Below are 19,436 nucleotides of genomic sequence, written 5' to 3'. Positions count from 1 at the left end.
TGCAGCCTGTATCACAGCAGCCAGCTGACCAGGCCATAATAATTAATTCATTCCAATGAAAATTACGTATGCGCAGACAATGCAGAATAACAGTCAGATTTTTGTAACGAAAGAAAGCAAAGAACTGCACAAATCTGTCCTATGGTTAATCTTATGCAGAAAAACTGAATTATAAATGGCTAAAAACTGATAAATGTCACGTGGATTGTGATAAATATTTAATTCAGATTCATAGAAGCACCACCACCTACAAATATCCCTCCAAGCCACTAAGCATCCTGTCTTGGAAATATATCTCCATTCCTTCAGTGATTCTGGGTTAAAATCTTGGAACTTCCTCCCTAACAGCATTGTGGGTCTACCTATATCACATGGATTGCAGCAGTTTAAGAAGAAGATCACCACGTCATAAGGGTAACTATAGATGGGCAATAAAATGCTGGCCCAGACAGTGATACTCAGATTCCATGAGTGAGTAATAAAACAAAAGTCCTTCACTGTAATGAAGGGAGGAGATCAAAAATTTGTATTGATTGAATATTTTGAGCAATTATTGTACACAGCCAGCATTCCTCATGCTATTCACTGACTGCACATTTCAGAAGGCATTCAGATAACACAAGCATCTAGTGCAATATAAAGTTAGCTTGCACTTCTTAAGAAAGATATTCAAAGGTGTGCTGGAAGGTTTTAAAAATTGTGCTGTATAATTTTTGACAGCACGGTTGCTCAGTAGTTAGCACTGCTATGTAACAGTGCCAGGGACTTGGGTTTAATCCCAGCATTGGGTGGCTTTCCGTGTGGAGTTTGCATTTTCTCCCTGTGTTTGCATGGGTCTCCTCCAGTGCTCCGATTTCCACCTACAGTCTGAAAGATGTACAGGTTATGTGGATTAGCCATGCTAAATTGCCCTGTAGTGTCCAAGGATATGCAGGCTGTGTGGATTAGTCTGGGGTTACAATTTAGATGGGGTTGGGATGGGCTGGGTGGATTGCTCTTCAAAGGGTCCATGCAGTCTCAATGGGCTGGATGGGCTCTACCTGCTCTGTAGGAATTCAATTATTGTTGAGCATCTTATAGAGTTTGCACCAAGTCCTACAGAGTTGTACTGAACTGGAGATCTTGGCAGAAAAGCTGAAATGGAATACATATCTTCTGCATCATTAGGGATTGAGGAAACTCTCTCGGCTGATGCAGTGGAGGCATGAATACAACTGCAAGAACGTGTATGAACTGAAGAAGAAATATAATAATTGCTCATGAGTAATGAAGGTCAATTCAGAGGAAGTGTCATGCCGGACATGAAAATCTCTCCACAGGTGCTGCCTGACATTCTGACTTTCTCCAGCATTCTCTGTGAGTTTATTTTTGAATTCTATACTTACCATTAGCTCAATTCACTGCATCACCATCAGCCATGCACCAATATCTCTATCAGTTAGACAACAGCCCTGCCATTTATATGCCTTGTCTCATCTGCACACTTTCTGCTATTGCAAATTTCACACCTACAGCTCACCACTGGCACAGACTCATAGCTATCAATCACAACTGCCACACCTTCAAACATATTACACAATACTTACAGCCACACTTAATCTCTTTCTTGCATGAGAAGATGGCACATACCAGAGGCAGCAGGAATAAATTGAAAAGTGACAAACTTTAGTTCCCAAGAAGAGGCCTGTTAAAGTTGTGGTCGCACCAGTGATTAGGCTATTCACACACCTAATTGTCTTTCTTTTATGTACTTTTCCATCAGCTCATAATCTTTCACCCAGTAAGGATGTTCTTCTTAAATTATCTTTCCACTTCACTTCCCAGCTAACACTTGCTGGGCTTAACATTTTTGAGAAGATTTACAGCTGGGGCTATGGATGAGGTTGTAGACATGCTCGCCAAGCTGGTGTGTTTGATTGCAGATGTTTTGTCACACTGCTGGGTATCATCGTCAGTGCATCTCCAGTGAAGTGTTGGTGTTCTGTCCTGTTTGGTTTTTATATGCCTTGGTTTGCTGGGGTGGTTGGACCCGATATATAAACTACTTTGAACCATTTTGCAATTCACTATTTTACAATTCCCAATCTAGTCCACACCCTTAAAATAAAACAAGGTCAAAAATCACACGATACCAGGTTATAGTCCAACAGGTTTATTTGAAGCTTTCGGAAACTCACTCCTTCTTCAGGCATCAGTGAGAGAATAGAATATTTATACAGAATAGGGTGGATTACTGTAGAAAATATACAGACAACTGAACAACCAGGAACACTACAGATAACTACCTGCCAATCTGACCAAAGAGCACACCCATGAACTCAAAAGACTGATCAAGGTTTTTGATCCAGTTCTTCAGCATACCCTACATAATCTCATCCTACATACTTCTCGCATAGGGGACTTCTAGTGCCTTCCAAAGATATCCACGTATGTTGGCTTTGTGTATCCCATCATATCAGGCACATGGGGCCCTGTGTGAGAACCTCTCTGGCTATGTCAAAGGCATCTTGAAACCCATTGTACAGGAAACTCCCAGCTTCTGTCATAACACCACAGATTTCTTACAGAAAGTCAACACTGACAGACCAATTGAACCAGGAACATTCTCCATCACAAAGGACATTTCAGAACTCTACACCAATATTCCCTATGATGATGGCATTGCTGCAACAACCTTAGTACTCAATACCAACAACTGCCAATTTCCAGACAGCATCCTATAATTCATCCACTTCATCCTTGACCACAACGTCTTCACCTTTGACAACCAGTTCTTCATCCAGACACAGGGAACTGCCATGGAAACAAGATTTGCACCCCATTATGCCAACATTTTCAAGCACAAGTTCGAACAAGACTTCTTTGCTGCACAGGACGTCCATCAGTGCTATGCACCAGATACATTGATGGCATTTTCTTCCTTCGGATTCATAGCAAGGAATCACTGAAACAACTACAGTGCGATATTAACAAGTTTCATTCCATCATCAGGCTTACAATGGACTACTCTTTAGAATCAGTCTCATTCTTGGACACATGCATCTCCATCATGGACGGATTCCTCAACTCCTCACTTTACCACACATACAGAGGATCTGTTCAGATAAGAATGAATGCAACAGATAACGTGCTGAAGGATGCTCTCATAAGAATTGGATACGAAGCTCATCTCACCGATCACCAGTTCTGGTATTCCACAGCAAAAAACAGTAATGACCTCCTTAGAAGGCACACATGGGATATGACCGATAGGGCATCCTTCATTGTCCAATATTTCGTGGGAGCAAAGAAACTACACCATGTTCTTCACAGCCTACAACACATTATCATGACAATGAGTACCTTGCTAAGTATTCCTGACGCCTCCATTTCTCACCTTCAAACAACTATCAGACCTTCAATAGACCATTGTTCGTAGCAAACTACCCAACCTTCAGAACAACATCAACAACAACACCATACAACCCTGTAATGGCAAACTCTGCAAGACATGGCAGATCATCGACACGGATACCAGCATCACACATAGGAATATCATTGACTATATGCACAGCAGATACTCATGTGACTTGGCCAACATTGTCTATCTCATACACTGCAGGCAAGAATGTCCCAAGGCATGATATATTAGCAAAACCAAGCAAATGCTACAACAATGGGCAAACTGACAACACACACCAATTGCCAGACAGGGGTGTTCCCTCCCACTGGGAGAACTCTACAGTGGTCAAGGAAGTTTGGACATGGATCTTCGGATAAACATCCTCCAAGGTAGACTTCGGGATACATAGCAACACAATGTTGCCGAGCAGAGGCTGATAGCCAATTTCGTTACCCATGAGGATGGCCTCAATCCTGATCTTGGGTTCATGTTGCACTACAGGTGACCCCACCACACAATACACTCTCACACCTGCACACATATACACACACACACACTCACATAGACCCTCTCTCATACACACACTCACAATCATGCACACACACTCTCAAATACTCTCTCTCAAGCACGCATAGGCACACACACACACACACACACACACACACACACACACAGACTCTCTCTCTGTCTCTCTCTCTCTCTCTCTCATACACACGCACACACACACACACACACACACACACACACACACACACACACACACACACACAGACTCTCTCTCTGTCTCTCTCTCTCTCTCTCTCATACACATGCACACACACACACACTCACATCTAAATCTATGGGGTGAATTTGCATTTTCAGATTTGTAATTGCATATATGTTCTATTTTGTTCAAAAAGCACACAATTTGTAGACAGTCAATGTGGCATTTTATAAATTCTACTTTGGAAATAAAACCAATCCGACTCCAAACTGATACACAGCCAGATTCTGAACAAATGCATTGTCTGACTTGTGACATCATGTCTGGTATACTGAGGGAACTGATAAAACCTTTTGTCATCTTTGGGCAGTGACTTGAAAGAAATTTGGAAATTTGTACATTAATCCCTTGAAACTGGTGAAAGATTTAAGCTGTCTTAAGTTTGTTCAACTGCATCAGTTCTATGACCCTTTGATCTTTTGCTTATAGATTCTGTGCTTGATGATACCTCTCACTGACACCCGAAGAAGGAGTGGGACTCCGAGAGCTTGTGTCTTCAAATAAACCTGTTGGATTATAACTTGTTGTGTGATTTTTAACCTTGTCCACACCAGTCCAACACTGGCACCTACATGTCGTTAATATAAAACAAGGAACTGTAGATGCTGGAAAAAAACAGAAATTGCTTGAAAAACTCAGCAGATCTGGCCGCATCTGTGGAAAGAAAGCAGAGATAACGTTTCAAGTTCAGTTCTGAAGAAGCATCACTGGAATCAATTTTGTTCTGCTCTACACCTTCACTGGAGGCAGATGCATCATGCCATTGTCTGTGCAGCAGTTGCATGTGCCTGATGACACCCTGTTAAATTCTAAATAACAACTGATCTCTCCACTTCACTAATCTCTGCTTTGCCATTATTCACTTCGTGGTGCTATGAATATCGGCCAACTGAAAAGAGATCTCATCCCTGTTGTAATCAAATCTTAAATTATAATTTATTACTCAATTAATGCAATTGCTGAGTATGCAAGCAAGCTTACAAATCCCTGAAGTATAATCTACTGGAATTCATCTAACCTCGGCCCACTGGTAGTATCTTCTATTTCTCCTCCTCTTCCTCCTTTAGGATTGCCAAGCTTCCAGAGTGGCCCAGAGTCTAACGGAATCAGCATCAATTTCCTGGTGTCCAAATGGAGATTTGAAAGTGATAACTTACATTGATGCCATTGAGTTGAGTTGAGCCAGATGATTCCAAATATATAATAAAATCAGAAATCAGCAAGGAGACATGACCGTCAGCCCAGGCTAGAGTAGAATTGTGAATGGTTGCCAGAAGTTCTGATTTCAGTTCCATTGGAGCACCAAAATTCCAAATTGGAATGCCTCCATGTTCATTAAAAATTCAAAACAGAGCCAAATTCCATGCACCGCCTTTTGTGAACTTATTGTCACGAATATCTCCTGGAACAAGTCCAGCCAGTTTTGACAACATGATATAACACAAATAAAACAAGCAGAAGTGAATTATTTCAGAGATAGTAGGAACTGCTGATGCTGGAGAGTCTGAGATAACATGGTGTCACACTGGATGAACATAGCAGGCCAAGCAGCATCAGAGGAGCAGGAAAGCTTGTTGTTTCGGGTCGGGACCCTTCTTCAGAAATGGGGGAGGGGAAGGGGATTCTGAAATAAATAGGGAGACGGGGGAGGTGGATAGAAGATGGATAAAGGGGAAGATAGGGTGAGAGGAGACAGGCAGGTCAAAGAGGCAGGGTTAGAGCCAGTGAAGGTGAATGTAGGTGGGGAATTAGGTGGGGATAGGTCAGTCCAGGGAGAACGGACAGGTCAGGGGGGCAGGATGAGGTTACTGGGTAGGGGATGGGGGTGGGGCTTGAGGTGGGAGGAATGGTTAGGGAGGCAGGGAGTAGCTGGGCTGGTTTTGGCATGTGGTTGGGGGAGGGGAGATTTTGAAGCTTGTGAAGTCCACATTGATACCCTTGGGCTGCAGAGATCCCAAGCGAAATATGAGATGCTGTTCCTGCATCTTTCGGGTAGCGTCATTGTGGCAATGCAGGAGGCCCAGGATGGACGTGTCGTCCCAGGAGTGAGGGGGGAATTGAAATGGTTCGCAACTTGGAGGTGTAGTTGTTTGTTGTGAACAGAGTGTAGGTGTTCCACAAAGCAGTCTCCAAGCCTCCATTTGGTTTCCCTGATGTAGAGGAGGCCACAACAGGAACAGCGGATGCAGTATATAACATTGACAGATGTGCAGGTGAACATCTGTTTGATTTGAAAAGTCTTCCTAAGGCCTGGAATCGGAGTGAGGGGGAGGGTATTGGGGCAGGTGTAGTACTTGCTTCGGTTGCAGGGAAAAGTGCTGGGGTGGTGGGGCTGGAGGGGAGTGTGGAGCGGACAAGGGAGTCATGGAGAGAGTGGTCCCTCTGGAAAGCACATAAGGGTGGGGAGGGAAAAATGTCTTTAGTGGTAGGGTCGGATTGCAGATGGCGGAAATGTCGGAGGATGATGCATTGGATTTGGAGGTTGGTCGGGTTGTATGTGAGAACAAGGGGGATTGTGTTTTGGTTATTATTGCGAATAGGGGTTATGAGGAATGAGTTGTGGGAAATGTGGGAGACACGGTCAAGGGCATTTTTGATCACTGTGGAGGGGAAATTGCCGATTTTGAAAGAAGAGGTTCAGGAGTGGAATGCCTCATCTCGGGAGCAGGTGCGGTGGAGGTGAAGGAATTGAGAATAGGGAATGGCATTTCTACAGAAAGGTGGATGAGAGCAGGAATATTTCAAGTAGTTGTGGGAGTCGGTAGGTTTAAAATGGATATCATGAATTATTTCAAGCTGGTGGTAGCAGAGTAGGCAGTGTCTGGGCTCCTCAGCCCAGGGTGCATCCTTTCTATCTGTTTTTTACTTTTTTCTTTTCTAGTTCTTCCTCTCTCTTTTATTTTAAATTGATTTTTAGAGGTTTTGAAAACTTTACCTTGGACCAGTGATGCAGAGCAGACTGGAGGCCCAAACGGAACAGGACCGCCAGTGGGCTGGAGGCCCGACTACTGCAGGATGGCCAGTGGGCTAGGGGTTCAAATGGTGTAGGACAGTGGATTGGAGGCTTGAGCTGATTGGGGACAGCTGGCTGGTTGGGGGCCCAAGCACTGCAGGATGGCCAGCGGGCTGGAGGCCCAAGTGGAGCGAGACTTCCAGCGTACCTGGAATGGGGTCAAATGCTGGACTGGAGATCGATGAGGACTTTCAGCAGCTTGTGAGACTGATCAGACTTTGTGTAGAAGCCTCCTGCACTGATGTACTGCAGGCCCTTAATAGAATGGCTGTCATGATTATCTTTTTAACATTATTTCTTATTTTTCTAACTTATACAATAACTGTAAAGTAATGCAACTTTTCTTTCCTTTGTTTCTCTATTTTGTGTCCAAGATTTGTACCTAAGTACTTTGTAGCTAAGATGGTCCCATGGGGGGCAACATTGTAAACTTATCATTGTACTCCTGTACTTCTGTAACTGAGTACAGGTGACAATAAAGCAAATTCTATTCTAGTCTGTTACAGTAGACAAGGCTTCAAAGTTTCAGGATTTCCAGCATCCACAGTTCTTCATTTTAATCAAAGGTTCCAGCCTTGTTGCTGTCTTTATATTTAATGTTGCTCTGGACAATGAGAACTGACTATAGGAGCAAATTACTGTAGATGCTGGGGTCTGTACTGAAAACGATAAATGCTGGACATCACAACGGGTCAGACAGCATCCATGGAGAGAGAGCAAGCTAATGTTCTGGGCCTAGATAACTCTTCATCAGACACTTCACTCTGATGAAGAGTCATCTAGATTCAAAACATTAGCTTGCTCTGTTTCCATTGATGCTGTCTGACCCATTGTGATCTCCAGCATTTGTTGTTTTCAATGAGAACTGACCATTCCTCCCATGGGGAGGGGTTGGACACCACATGACCGAACCTTACAATGGTAGTTCAACTGGCTAGAGTACTACCTTGCCTGCTGCATGTTTGCTGATCATTCACTTACTTTGATTTGAGCATTATTGTTCTTAGAAATTAGATAAAGCAGATATGTCACCTAACTAAAATGACCCATTGAAAATGATAGGGGAAAATTGAGTGGATGAAAAAGGGAGAGCAGTGTTTAGAGTTAACTCCAGGCCATGATGTTTGTGTCATTTTTTATAAACCAACTTCAAGGTTTATGACTATTTTATAACTTTGACCACCTGCATTACAGCTCACCAAGTGATTCAACACTCGCCACAAGTGGTTAAAATGCCAAAAGTAATAGAAAGGACACTGTATTGCTTTGATCAATTGATTATTATGACAACAGCATGAAAGAAGTTTTGATGTCTTCCATTAGGTTGCAAAAAACACTTCCAGATGCTCACATAATTTAGTGTTGCTATTTTAAGTTATAAAATATAAAGCATTAGGCTGTTAACTCCTCAGTTCAACCAATACTTTATTTCATTGCTACTAAATTAGTTGAAATTCCAACACCAGTGAACATACTGAAGGGAAACAAAAACATTTTAACTCTGTAGGTGCCCTTTGGCTGCGCCTGTTGCTTGAGGTGTAGTTAATATGGAGCTATGCTCATTTCAAACTGGTCAAGCCAAACTTTGATTCATTAAGTTCTTGGGAAGCAGAACTATTTGATGTGACATCAGGGATGGACAGATCAATAAACACAAGTCATTCCTAAGATACAGAGTACACATTGGAGTTCACTTTTAATATTCCTGGAAGTTGTTATTACTCTTAATTCAAATTCAATCAAAATGTAATCTATGGTTATGGAAGTGCATTTGTAATATTCTACCATTGATGAAGATCATGGATGATATTTTGTTCTACCTCATTTTCATTTTCCCATCAGATTCTCATCAGTTAGCATCCAAAATTCCCATGATTGAATTCTTGAATAAACTCACCTTCTGCCTTTTCTTCTCTTCTGAAGGAATTAACTCCTTGTTGGGTTACAGCTGCATAGATAGGAATGACGTTACATCACCCCACCAAGGCAAACACTCTTCACGTATGTACCCTGATGATCAATGCTGGTGAGTGATTTGACAAGTCGACTTCTGTTATCCCTTGACATTGAGAAGGACATCCTCTGAGCGAACTACCCAAAGCAATTTGGTAGGATTTTCCGCTGATAGTGCCTAGATGTGCTAAGCCAATAATTACTCTTTTAGCAATGCCCACCACCTGAGATAATCTGAACAAGGACAGACTAGAAGGTGACCTTCTTGATCTCGTTGACTGATCTACCCACCAGATAAGCTCAGAAATAAAGAACAAAGAAACCTATAGCACAGGAACAGGCCCTTCAGCCCTCCAAGCCTGAGATGATCAAGATCCTCTGTCTAACATGTCATCTATTTTCTAACGGTCTGTGTCCATTTGCTCCCTGCCCATCCATGTACCTGTCCAAATATATCTTAAAAGATGCTGACGTGTCTGCATCTACCACCTCCGCTGGCAATGCGTTCCAGACACCCACCACCCTCTGTGTAAAGAACTTTCCACACATATCTCCCTTAAACTTTCCTCCTCTCACTTTGAACTCATGACCCCTAGTAATTGAGTCCCCCACTCTGGGAAAAAGCTTTTTGCTCTCCACCCTGTCTATACCCCTCATGATTTTGTAGACCTCAATCAGGTCCCCCCCTCAATCTCCGTCTTTCTAATGAAAATAAGCCTAATCTACTCAACCTCTCTTCATAGCTAGCACCCTCTATACCAGGCAACATCCTGGTGAACCGCCTCTGCACCCTCTCCAAAGCATCCACATCCTTTTGGTGATGTGGCAACCAGAACTGCACACAGTACTCCAAATGTGGCCGAACCAAAGTCCTATACAACTGCAACATGACCTGCCAACTCTTGTACTCAATACCCTGCCCAATGAAGGAAAGCATGCCATATGCCTTTTTGACCACCCTATTGACCTGCGTTGCCACCTTCAGGGAACAATGGACCTGAACACCCAGATCTCTCTGTTCATCAATTTTCCCAAGGACTTTTCCATTTACTGTATAGTTCGCCCTTGAATTTGATCGTCCAAAATGCATCACCTCACATTTGCCTGGATTGAACTCCATCTGCCATTTATCTGCCCAACTCTCCAGTCTATCTATATTCTGCTATAATCTCTGACAGCCCCCTTCACTATCAGCTACTCTACCAATCTTAGTGTCATCAGCAAACCTGCTGATCAGACCACCTACACCTTCCTCCAGATCATTTACATATATCACAAACAACAGTGGTCCCAGCACAGATCCCTGTGGAACACCACTGGTCACAGGTCTCCAATTTGAGAAACTCCCTTCTACTACTACCCTCTGTCTCCTGTTGCCTAGCTAGTTTTTTATCCATCTAGCTAGCACACCCTGGACCCCACGTGACTTCACTTTCTCCATCAGCCTGCCATGGGGAACCTTATCAAACAACTTACTGAAGTCCATGTATATGACATCTACAGCCTTTCCCTCATCAATCAACTTTGTCACATCCTCAAAGAATTCTATTAAGTTGGTAAGACATGACCTTCCCTGCACAAAACCATGTTGCCTATCATTGATAAGCCCTTTTTCTTTCAAATGGGAATAGATCCTATCCTTCAGTATCTTCTCCAGTAGCTTCCCTACCACTGACGTCTGGCTCGCCGGTCGAGAATTACCTGGATTATCCTTGCTGCCCTTCTTAAACAAGGGGACAACATTAGCAAGTCTCCAGTCCTCTGGGACCTCTTCCGTGTCTAAGGACGCTGCAAAGATATCTGTTAAGGCCCCGGCTATTTCCTCTCTCGCTTCCGTTAGTAACCCGGGATAGATCCCATCCGGACCTGGGGACTTGTCCACCTTAATGTCTTTTAGGATACCTAATGCTTCCTCCTTCCTTATGTCAACTTGACCTAGAGTAAGCAAACATCTATCCCTCACCTCAACATCCGTCATATCCCTCTCCTTTGTGAATATCGATGCAAAGTACTCGTTAAGAATGTCACCCATTTTCTCTGAATCAGCGCGTAACATTCCTTCTTTGTCCTTAAGTGGGCCAATCCTTTCTCTAGTTACCTTCTTGCTCTTTATATATGAATAAAAGGCTTTGGGATTTTCCGTAACCATGTTTGCCAGCAATATCTCATGTCCTCTCTTAGCCCTCTTAATCCTTCGTTTCAGATTTGGTCTACATTCCTGATATTTTTGCAAAGCTTCGTCTGTCTTCAGTCGCCTTTTTTCTCTTGGCTAGTCTCACAATTTCACCTGTCATCCATGGTTCCCTAATCTTGCCAGTTCTATTCCTCATTTTCACAGGAACATGTCTCTCCTGGACGCTAATCAACCTCTCCTTAAAAGACTCCCACATATCAAATGTGGATTTACCTTCAAACAGTTTCCCCCAATCTACATTCCTCGGATCCTGCTGAATCTTGGTATAGTCGGCCTTCCCCCAGTTTAGTACTCTTCCTTTAGGACCACTCCTATTCTTGTCCATGAGAATTGTAAAGCTTACGGAATTGTGGTCGCTATTTCCAAAGTAGTCCCTACTGTAATATCAACTACCTGGCCGGGTTCATTCCCCAGCACCAGGTCCAGTATGACCCCTTCCTGAGTTGGACTACATACATACTGCTCCAGAGAGCCCTCCTGGACACACCTTACAAATTCTGCTCCATCTTGACCCCTAACACTGAGTGAATCCCAGTCAATGTTGGGAAAATTAAAATCTCCCATCATCACCACCCTGTTTCTCCTACACCTTTCCATTATCTGTTTACATATTTGTACCTCTATCTCACGCTCGCTGTTGGGAGGCCTGTAGTACAAGCCCAACATTGTTACTGCATCCTTCCTATTTCTGAGTTCTACCCATATTGCTTCACTGCTTGAGTACTCCATGGGGCCCTCCTTCAGTGTGGCTGTGATATAATCTTTGACCATTACTGCAACTCCTCCACCCCTTTTCCCTCCCTCTCTATCCCACCTGAAGCATCGATATCCTGGGACAACTAGTTGCCAATCATGCCCTTCCCCCAACCAAGTCTCAGTAATAGCAATAACATCATGCCTCGAGGTACCGATCCAAGCCCTAACCTCATCTGCCTTATCTACTACACTTCTCGCATTACAACAAATGCACCTCAGACGATCTGTCCCTTTGTGTTCATCATCTGCTCCCTGACTACTATTCCCTTTAGTCACACTGACTCCATTATCTAGTTCCCTACAGGTTTTCGTTTCTACCTCTTTTCTGTCCAATATTTGGTTCCCATCCCCCTGCCACATTAGTTTAAACCCTCCCCCACAGCATTAGCAAAAGCACCCCCAAGGACATTGGTTCCAGTCCGGTTAGGTGTAGACCGTCCAATTTACAATTCCCCAGAACCGGTTCCAATGTCCCAAAAATCTGAACCCCTCCCTCCTACACCATCTCTCAAGCTACGCATTCATCCTAGCTATTCTTTCATTTCTGCACTGACTAGCACATGGCACTGGTAGCAATCCTGAGATTACTACCTTTGAGGTACTACTTTTTAACTTGGCTCCTAACTCCCTAAATTCAGCTTGTAGGACCTCATCCCATTTTCTGCCTATATCGTTGGTGCCTATATGCACCACGACAACTGGCTGTTCGCCCTCCCCCTTCAGAATGTTCTGCAGCCGATCAGAGACATCCCTGACCTGTGCACCTGGGAGGCAACATACCATTCGGGAATCCCGTTTTCGACCGCAGGACCGCCTATCTACTCCCCTTACAATTGAATCCCCAATGACTATCGCCCTTCCACTCTTTTTCCCACCCTTCTGTACAGCAGAGCCAGCCACGGTGCCATGAACCTGGCTACTGCTGCCTTCCTCTGGTGAGCCATCTCCCCCAACAGTATCCAAAACGGAATACCTGTTTTGGAGGGAGATGACTGCAGGGGACACCTGCACTGCCTTCTTGCTCTTCCTCTGCCTTTTGGTCACCCATTCGCTATCTCCCTCAGCAATCCTAATCTGCGGTGTGACCAAACTGCTAAACGTGCTATCCACGACCCCCTCAGCATCGCGTATGCTCCAAAGTGAGTCCATCTGCAGCTCCAGAGCCGTCATGCAATCTAACAAAAGCTGCAGCTGGACACACTTCCTGCGCGTGAAGGAGTCAGGGACATCAGCCCTGTCCCTGAGTTCCCACATTGAGCAAGAGGAGACATGAAGACAGCCAATAAGTTCCCTAAATTCAGAAACAGAAACATAGCCCCTGGCTTCTGTATCTGACGAAGAGGGGATGCACACCTCTTCAATAACATATAGAGTCAGCTCACAGTAATGAAAGGAACATTGATTTTAAGAAAATAGTAAACTGAAGAGACTCCTACCTAATCGAGGTTGCACTGTCACTTTTCAAGGGCTAGTCCATTCCTTCTTGAGGATGAAAAGTGATAGGTCTAACATTTTAAATTCTGACAATTTCTTTCAGGAAGTCCAGGCAACTGAACAACTAAATTGTATTCAATCTCCTCAAGTATATTTTTTAATCTGCGAAAGATCTCTTTCCATAATAGGTGCATTAGTGAAGTCCATTTGCTACCAAAATATTCAATGCAATTACTTTCTGAACTATTCTTACTGATAGCGTAGTGTGGCCTCATTAACGTATATAAAGAAATCATGCAAATTTTCATTCTAGCTACTCTGACTACTGAGGCCCAAAGCACAACTAAAATTCCTCATTACTGAATTCATTTTGCAGTTTACTGCAACTGCAAATCAATTTCATAACTTAATCTTCAAACCACTTTTCACTGCGTTCATTGTACTAAATCCATTTTTTTTGGTGAGCTCATATTGAAAATGTAACGTTAAGTCACTGATGCTATTTTTAAGTCATTCGAAAACAGTAAACCCGCCCATGCATTTGTACACAAAAGGCATCTCTATTCTGTCTGTGTTTGAACTGCAATCAACAGCAAAACATCATAACAATTGAAGAATTATAACAGCTCAAGGTTATTTCCACTGATTGGGTTTCAAAACTCAGCTCCTACCATCAGCATAAACTTGTCTAGGCAGCAAAGTGGAACTTTCACTGACTGATATCGACACCCAAATGATCCCCCCTTGCTGTTTCCAACTAGAAAGCCAAGAGCCTGAATTTGCATCCCATAAGTCACTTGACATCTCTCAGTGCACCAGGTCACTCCAGTCAGCTACAAGAATCCATACTGAACAAAATACAATCTTTGAGTTTCAAAGTAGCAACACACTTAATTCAGACTAAAACTTGAATTGCCTGAAATTCAATTTCAGAGAAAAATTGTGATTATCATGGAATCATAAATTCCTACAGTGCAAATTGAGGTCATTTGGCCCGTACTGTCTGCATCTATCACCCTCAATCAAGGGGTTCTTATCTTCTAAAAAGCTGTTTCTGGATTAAGACAGTGACACAGTCATCACAAAGAGTATCATCATAAAATGGGGAATCCCCAGGGCGCAATCTCCTTTTAAAATAATTCCTTTTAAGGGCCATATTTTGATTTCCTAGGGGTACATTTTTGTTTTTGGGGACAGCGTTTTTATTTTCACTGACTGCCTGATGATGCAGCTACATATAATATGACCTTCCGTATCTGTGTAGACACATGGGATAAACACACAGATGCAATGTTAGAAGAATTCACCAATATCCTCAGTTAATATTAAACCCATTCAACTTAAAGTCACAATGTACTAGGGGAGCACTAATTTCTTAAACATCATGATATTTATATTGGTACAATGACTATCAGTTAGTACAAGTTTTTTTTTTCAAAATAACTGACCCATAGCTGTACATAGGAAAAAGCTATCACCTTAAATATTTCTTCTGCAGATGCATGAGGTCTCAGTTAATGTGTTTCCATTACATTTTCACAAAGCTGGAGTATTTAAAGTATGTAGTTACTATCCTTCTTTCTTAATCTAAGATCACTATCTCAAACTTAAATCTAAAAATTGATCTAGTGCTCACTAGAATAGAATCCACTGTAATCTGCTGCATAGAACAGCTCCTGAATATTTTCAGCCTTCAGCTAGAGATACCGTATTCAATTGCAAGTAATTCACTGCCTCGATGATTTCAAATATTCCTAGCTCCTAGTTATCTTAATGTTCTCTCGTTGACAGGTTTGAAACTGTTTCTGTTTTCCTTCTATCCTCTCTCTATGCTCCTCCCTTGTACTGCCACTCATTTCCTCTACATCCTGTGAAACCTCCTTCTCTCTTCTCCCAATTCCCATTTTTTTCTGCCTTTATGCTTCTCTCTCTCTTCCAGCCCTCATGAAGCCTCCCTCTTACATTCCACTTGCAGCCTCGTGTTTCATCTTCTTTTCTCCCACAAAAGTATTGCAGCCCCTGCTCCCCTCAGCACCTTAGCTTCCTCCCCACTATTTCCTGGGCATTTCTTCCTCCATTCCCTTGTGGTCTACTAGTAACCCCCAAGGGACTTGCCACCCTTTTGTCTGCCTCAGCTCCCCAATTCGCCTCAGTCGCTGACCGTCACACCTTCTGGTCCCCAAGTCTACCACTTGACCTCTGCAGGTCCAGTTCCCTCTGTAGACTTGAATGTCGCCTGCCCAACCCCATCTCTCCCAGGCCTTTAATGTCACCTGTTTCCCCGAGCATCCAAATTGTCCCATCTACCTGTCTCATTTTAGCATTCCAAACTATAGGAGTGGAACCAATATTTAATGTTATTGCTCAGCCAAATGACACCTTGCATCTAAACAACATTTTCTGACAGTTATTTTTTAGGACACCCAGTCAGGATGACTCTGCCATATGAAACTCACTTAAACTTTACAGTCAGCCTCAGGACTGTTATAATTGCAACTGTCCACTATGACCACCAACAGGACCTGCTTAACTCCCTTGTCTGACAGAATGCCATTTTGCCAGGACTGTAATGGGAATAAAATGATCCTGTCAGAGATCGATTGGATTTTGCCTGATATTGGAACTCCAAGTCGCTGAGCTATACGCTTCTCAAATACAGCCCTGACAAAGTAATCACTCTGTCCAAAGCAGCAGCATGCAATCAAAACAGAACACGTGTTCTCGTAACAAATGTGCAGCTTTTAATGATTTGTCAATAGTTACTTTGGAGACAGGATCATTTCCTCTTGTTTTCTAAAGTACCTCTGTTGAACCCTAGCTGCACTAACTTAAGCAAAAACAGCAAGAATTTCCTTAACAAAGCCCCCATAGAGCCAAGAACTACACAATTTAATTTTAAGTACTGTTTACAATAGTTATGTTTTGTGGTTCCCAGAGGTCTGAAATAAGAAATATTCTTTTAATGCCTTTATGAACCAAACAAAACATTTTTATTCACTTTTGTTTTTGCTTTGAACCCAGAAAAGAATGAGGAGAACTAAGTAATTCTCAGGTTCAAAATGCTTATGTTCTGATACTTTTTAAACTCTAACTGTATCACTCTCTGGGTCCAGGTATCTTTGATTCTCAGTTTTGAATATTATTTTTCAGCGTGTGACAATTTGTGTTGATGAATGAGTGAAAAATAAAACCTATCTTCCTGTTGGAGCAAGAGTAAAATGAAAAGTACTAGAACATGGATTACAACTGAGTCAGAGGGCAGATGCTTTATGAAAACTATCCCAGTCTCCACATGCCCACATCCGGAATTCTTGTCCTTAATCTCAGCCTCTGCCACTTTCATTGTGTGGAGAATCAGGCAGGTTAAAAATTCACATGCTTCTTTTCTTGATGGTAATTGTTCACATAAATCAGCAGCTGTTTCAGTGCCCTCATGATATTGCTGAGGTAGGTGTTTGAAACTGAAGTATGTGGATTAGGCCTGATCAGCGCAGGTCTGAACCTTTTAGATTAATTTGAACCAATGGACCTTTGAGCCATTCTCTTTTTTGGTGAAGTGAACTCGCCTTTTTAGTATCGTACAAGGACACACGACATGACATGTGCTCTTTGGAAAAGGTGAGTTACACCTTGGGATTGTTTGAAGTAGAGACGTGTGTGCAAAAAAAATTACACAAACTAATAGAAATGATCAAAGCGGTCAGGAAACTTCTATGACGTCAAAGAACTGTCAAGCTCTCCAAGAACGGTCAAACCTGTCAAATCTGTTCACAAACTACCTGGTAGTTAAATACAAGTGCAACATACCAAAAAACTGCTAAAATCCACTGGAACTGTGAAATATTATTAGACATTACAAAACTCATTGGAATCCTTAAAGCTATCATGGAGGTTAATTCTGCAGATCTTTAATTTTTTTTTGAGAAGTGTGGTATTTGAAAAATCAGTACTTTATGTTGACATCACCCTGAGAGTTATCATTATAGGATTTTTGCTGCAAGACTGACCTTACAACCTAACATTATAGAAGTGAGATATCTATTAAATGGGCAGTTTGATTGAAAATTCCAAGTGGATATCGAATTTAAGTTTTTATTTTCATGAAGAGATTAAGTATTTAAGTGAAACATTTGTTTTCATTTCGGAAGGGAATGGAATGATTGTTTCTGTAAGAAATTAGCTGAAGGAATTTCAATACACTGAATTTCATTTTACAAAAAATATTTTTTAAGACCATGATGTCATTAAAAGGAATAATTTTATTTTATGTCAGCATAGGTATGAGGTCCTCCCAAGATGGATATTAAGTAATATAACATGGAAGAACTAATGACAATTGTGCTGGGTATGAGTGGAATCTATGTTGGCAGAGTGTTATAAAGCACAAATCGGCTAAGGGGAGCATGTGTTGGCAGGGGAAATAGGAAGTGCTATGCAGTTATGTAGAGTGGCATAGGATAGTAGCTGAGGGTTTGAGGGGTCAGGCTGTCAATGGTGGGAAGAAGTCAACATAGAGCATGAGAAGCTCTGGAGGTGGCAAGGGGGAAAGGGTATAAGTTGACATGGGTTAGGTTGGAGGTGAGGGTGCAAAGGCTGGAGGACTGCTCCTTACTTTAATCACCTTTAAAGAAATAACTAACTCAATATTGGTTTAAAGAACAAAATACAGTATAGCACAGGAAAAGGCCCTTTGGTCCTCCTAGCCTGCACTGACACATTTTGTCTTTCCATACTAAAACCGTCTTCACTTACAGGATTTGCATCCTTCTACTCCCTTCCTAATCATGTAATGGTCCAAGTGTTTCTGCTATTGTGTCTGCTTCCACCAGCTCCTCTGGCACTGCACTCAAGGCATTCATCGCACTTTGTGCGAAAACTTGTCTTGCACATCTTTTTTAAGCAACTCCACTGCACACTTTGAACTTGTATCCCCAAGTAACTGACCTCTCCACCCTGGGAGAAAACTCCATATTTTTCATTCTATTTCCATTACAATCTTATAAACTTCTCCCAGACTGCACCTCAACCTCCTGCATTCCTTGGTTTGCCAAGACATCCTATCCCTTCACTTTTTTCAGTGTCATCCAACCTGCCACCCAGGAAATCCCATTACTCTGGCACAAGAATCCAAATTCCCTGGGCACATTTACCCAGGTGAGCCTCATGGAATTGGAAAATATTCTGACTCTACATTCTCAATTAGTATACATTCCAATGTATTTAAAGAAGCATGTTAAAACTGACGTGAGAGGTTTTCTAGTTATAATTAAATTTTCTCTTACTAACTGAAGTTTTTCCTGTGGAACCCATAACCTGAAATTCCACAATGGTGGACAGCCTCTGTGTCAATATAAAAATGACTCCAGATTCTTGAATCCTGTGCAGGAAAAGGTTCCAATTTCCACATTTATAGTTCACAAGAAGCAGCTGTATATGCCGAAGTGTAATTTTATCTTGAAAATCCAATTATATTATAAATATATTGAAACTTCCTGTTTGTCACTAAATCACTCTTTTTGTTTTAAAATGAATCTGACTTACCTTCCCTAATTCCATATGCTGCTGGTCCTGTCCAATTTCCAATCATGAAGCGGTTTTAGTAACTTTGTAATATTAAAAGTATAAATCAATCCACGGTCGAACATCTATTGGGAAAGTGATTGCATGAATATAACCACATAGCCTGAAGAAAACAGAGGTTGACTGTGAATCAAAAGAGTGTCACAAAGCAGCAACCAGACTGAAATCTATTTACTCACCAATACTGATATCCAGCAGCTCCATGAAACTTTTACAAAGAGGGCCTGATTGTGGCAGTATAGTAGTCTCTCAGGTCAGTAGGTTTTCACAAACACACTTTATAGAGGCTGTATATACTGAATTTAACTTTGAGCAAGCTGTTGGCTCCTACCATCTCTCCAAGAGTAGTTCTGGTGTT

At 42.2% G+C, this 19,436-nt stretch overlaps 1 protein-coding gene across 1 annotated transcript in view; it reads right to left on the bottom strand.

Annotated features, from left to right (window-relative positions):
• gpc6a (glypican 6a) overlaps positions 1-19,436 on the bottom strand; it is a 936,149-nt gene that overhangs the window by 730,211 nt on the left and 186,502 nt on the right. The window lies entirely within an intron of this gene.

The sequence above is a fragment of the Stegostoma tigrinum genome, chromosome 6 (genome assembly GCF_030684315.1).
Source record: "Stegostoma tigrinum isolate sSteTig4 chromosome 6, sSteTig4.hap1, whole genome shotgun sequence".
Classification (NCBI taxonomy): Eukaryota; Metazoa; Chordata; class Chondrichthyes; order Orectolobiformes; family Stegostomatidae; genus Stegostoma; species Stegostoma tigrinum.
Note: the sequence above shows the minus strand (reverse complement) of the source record. Positions and strands in the feature narration are given on the sequence as shown.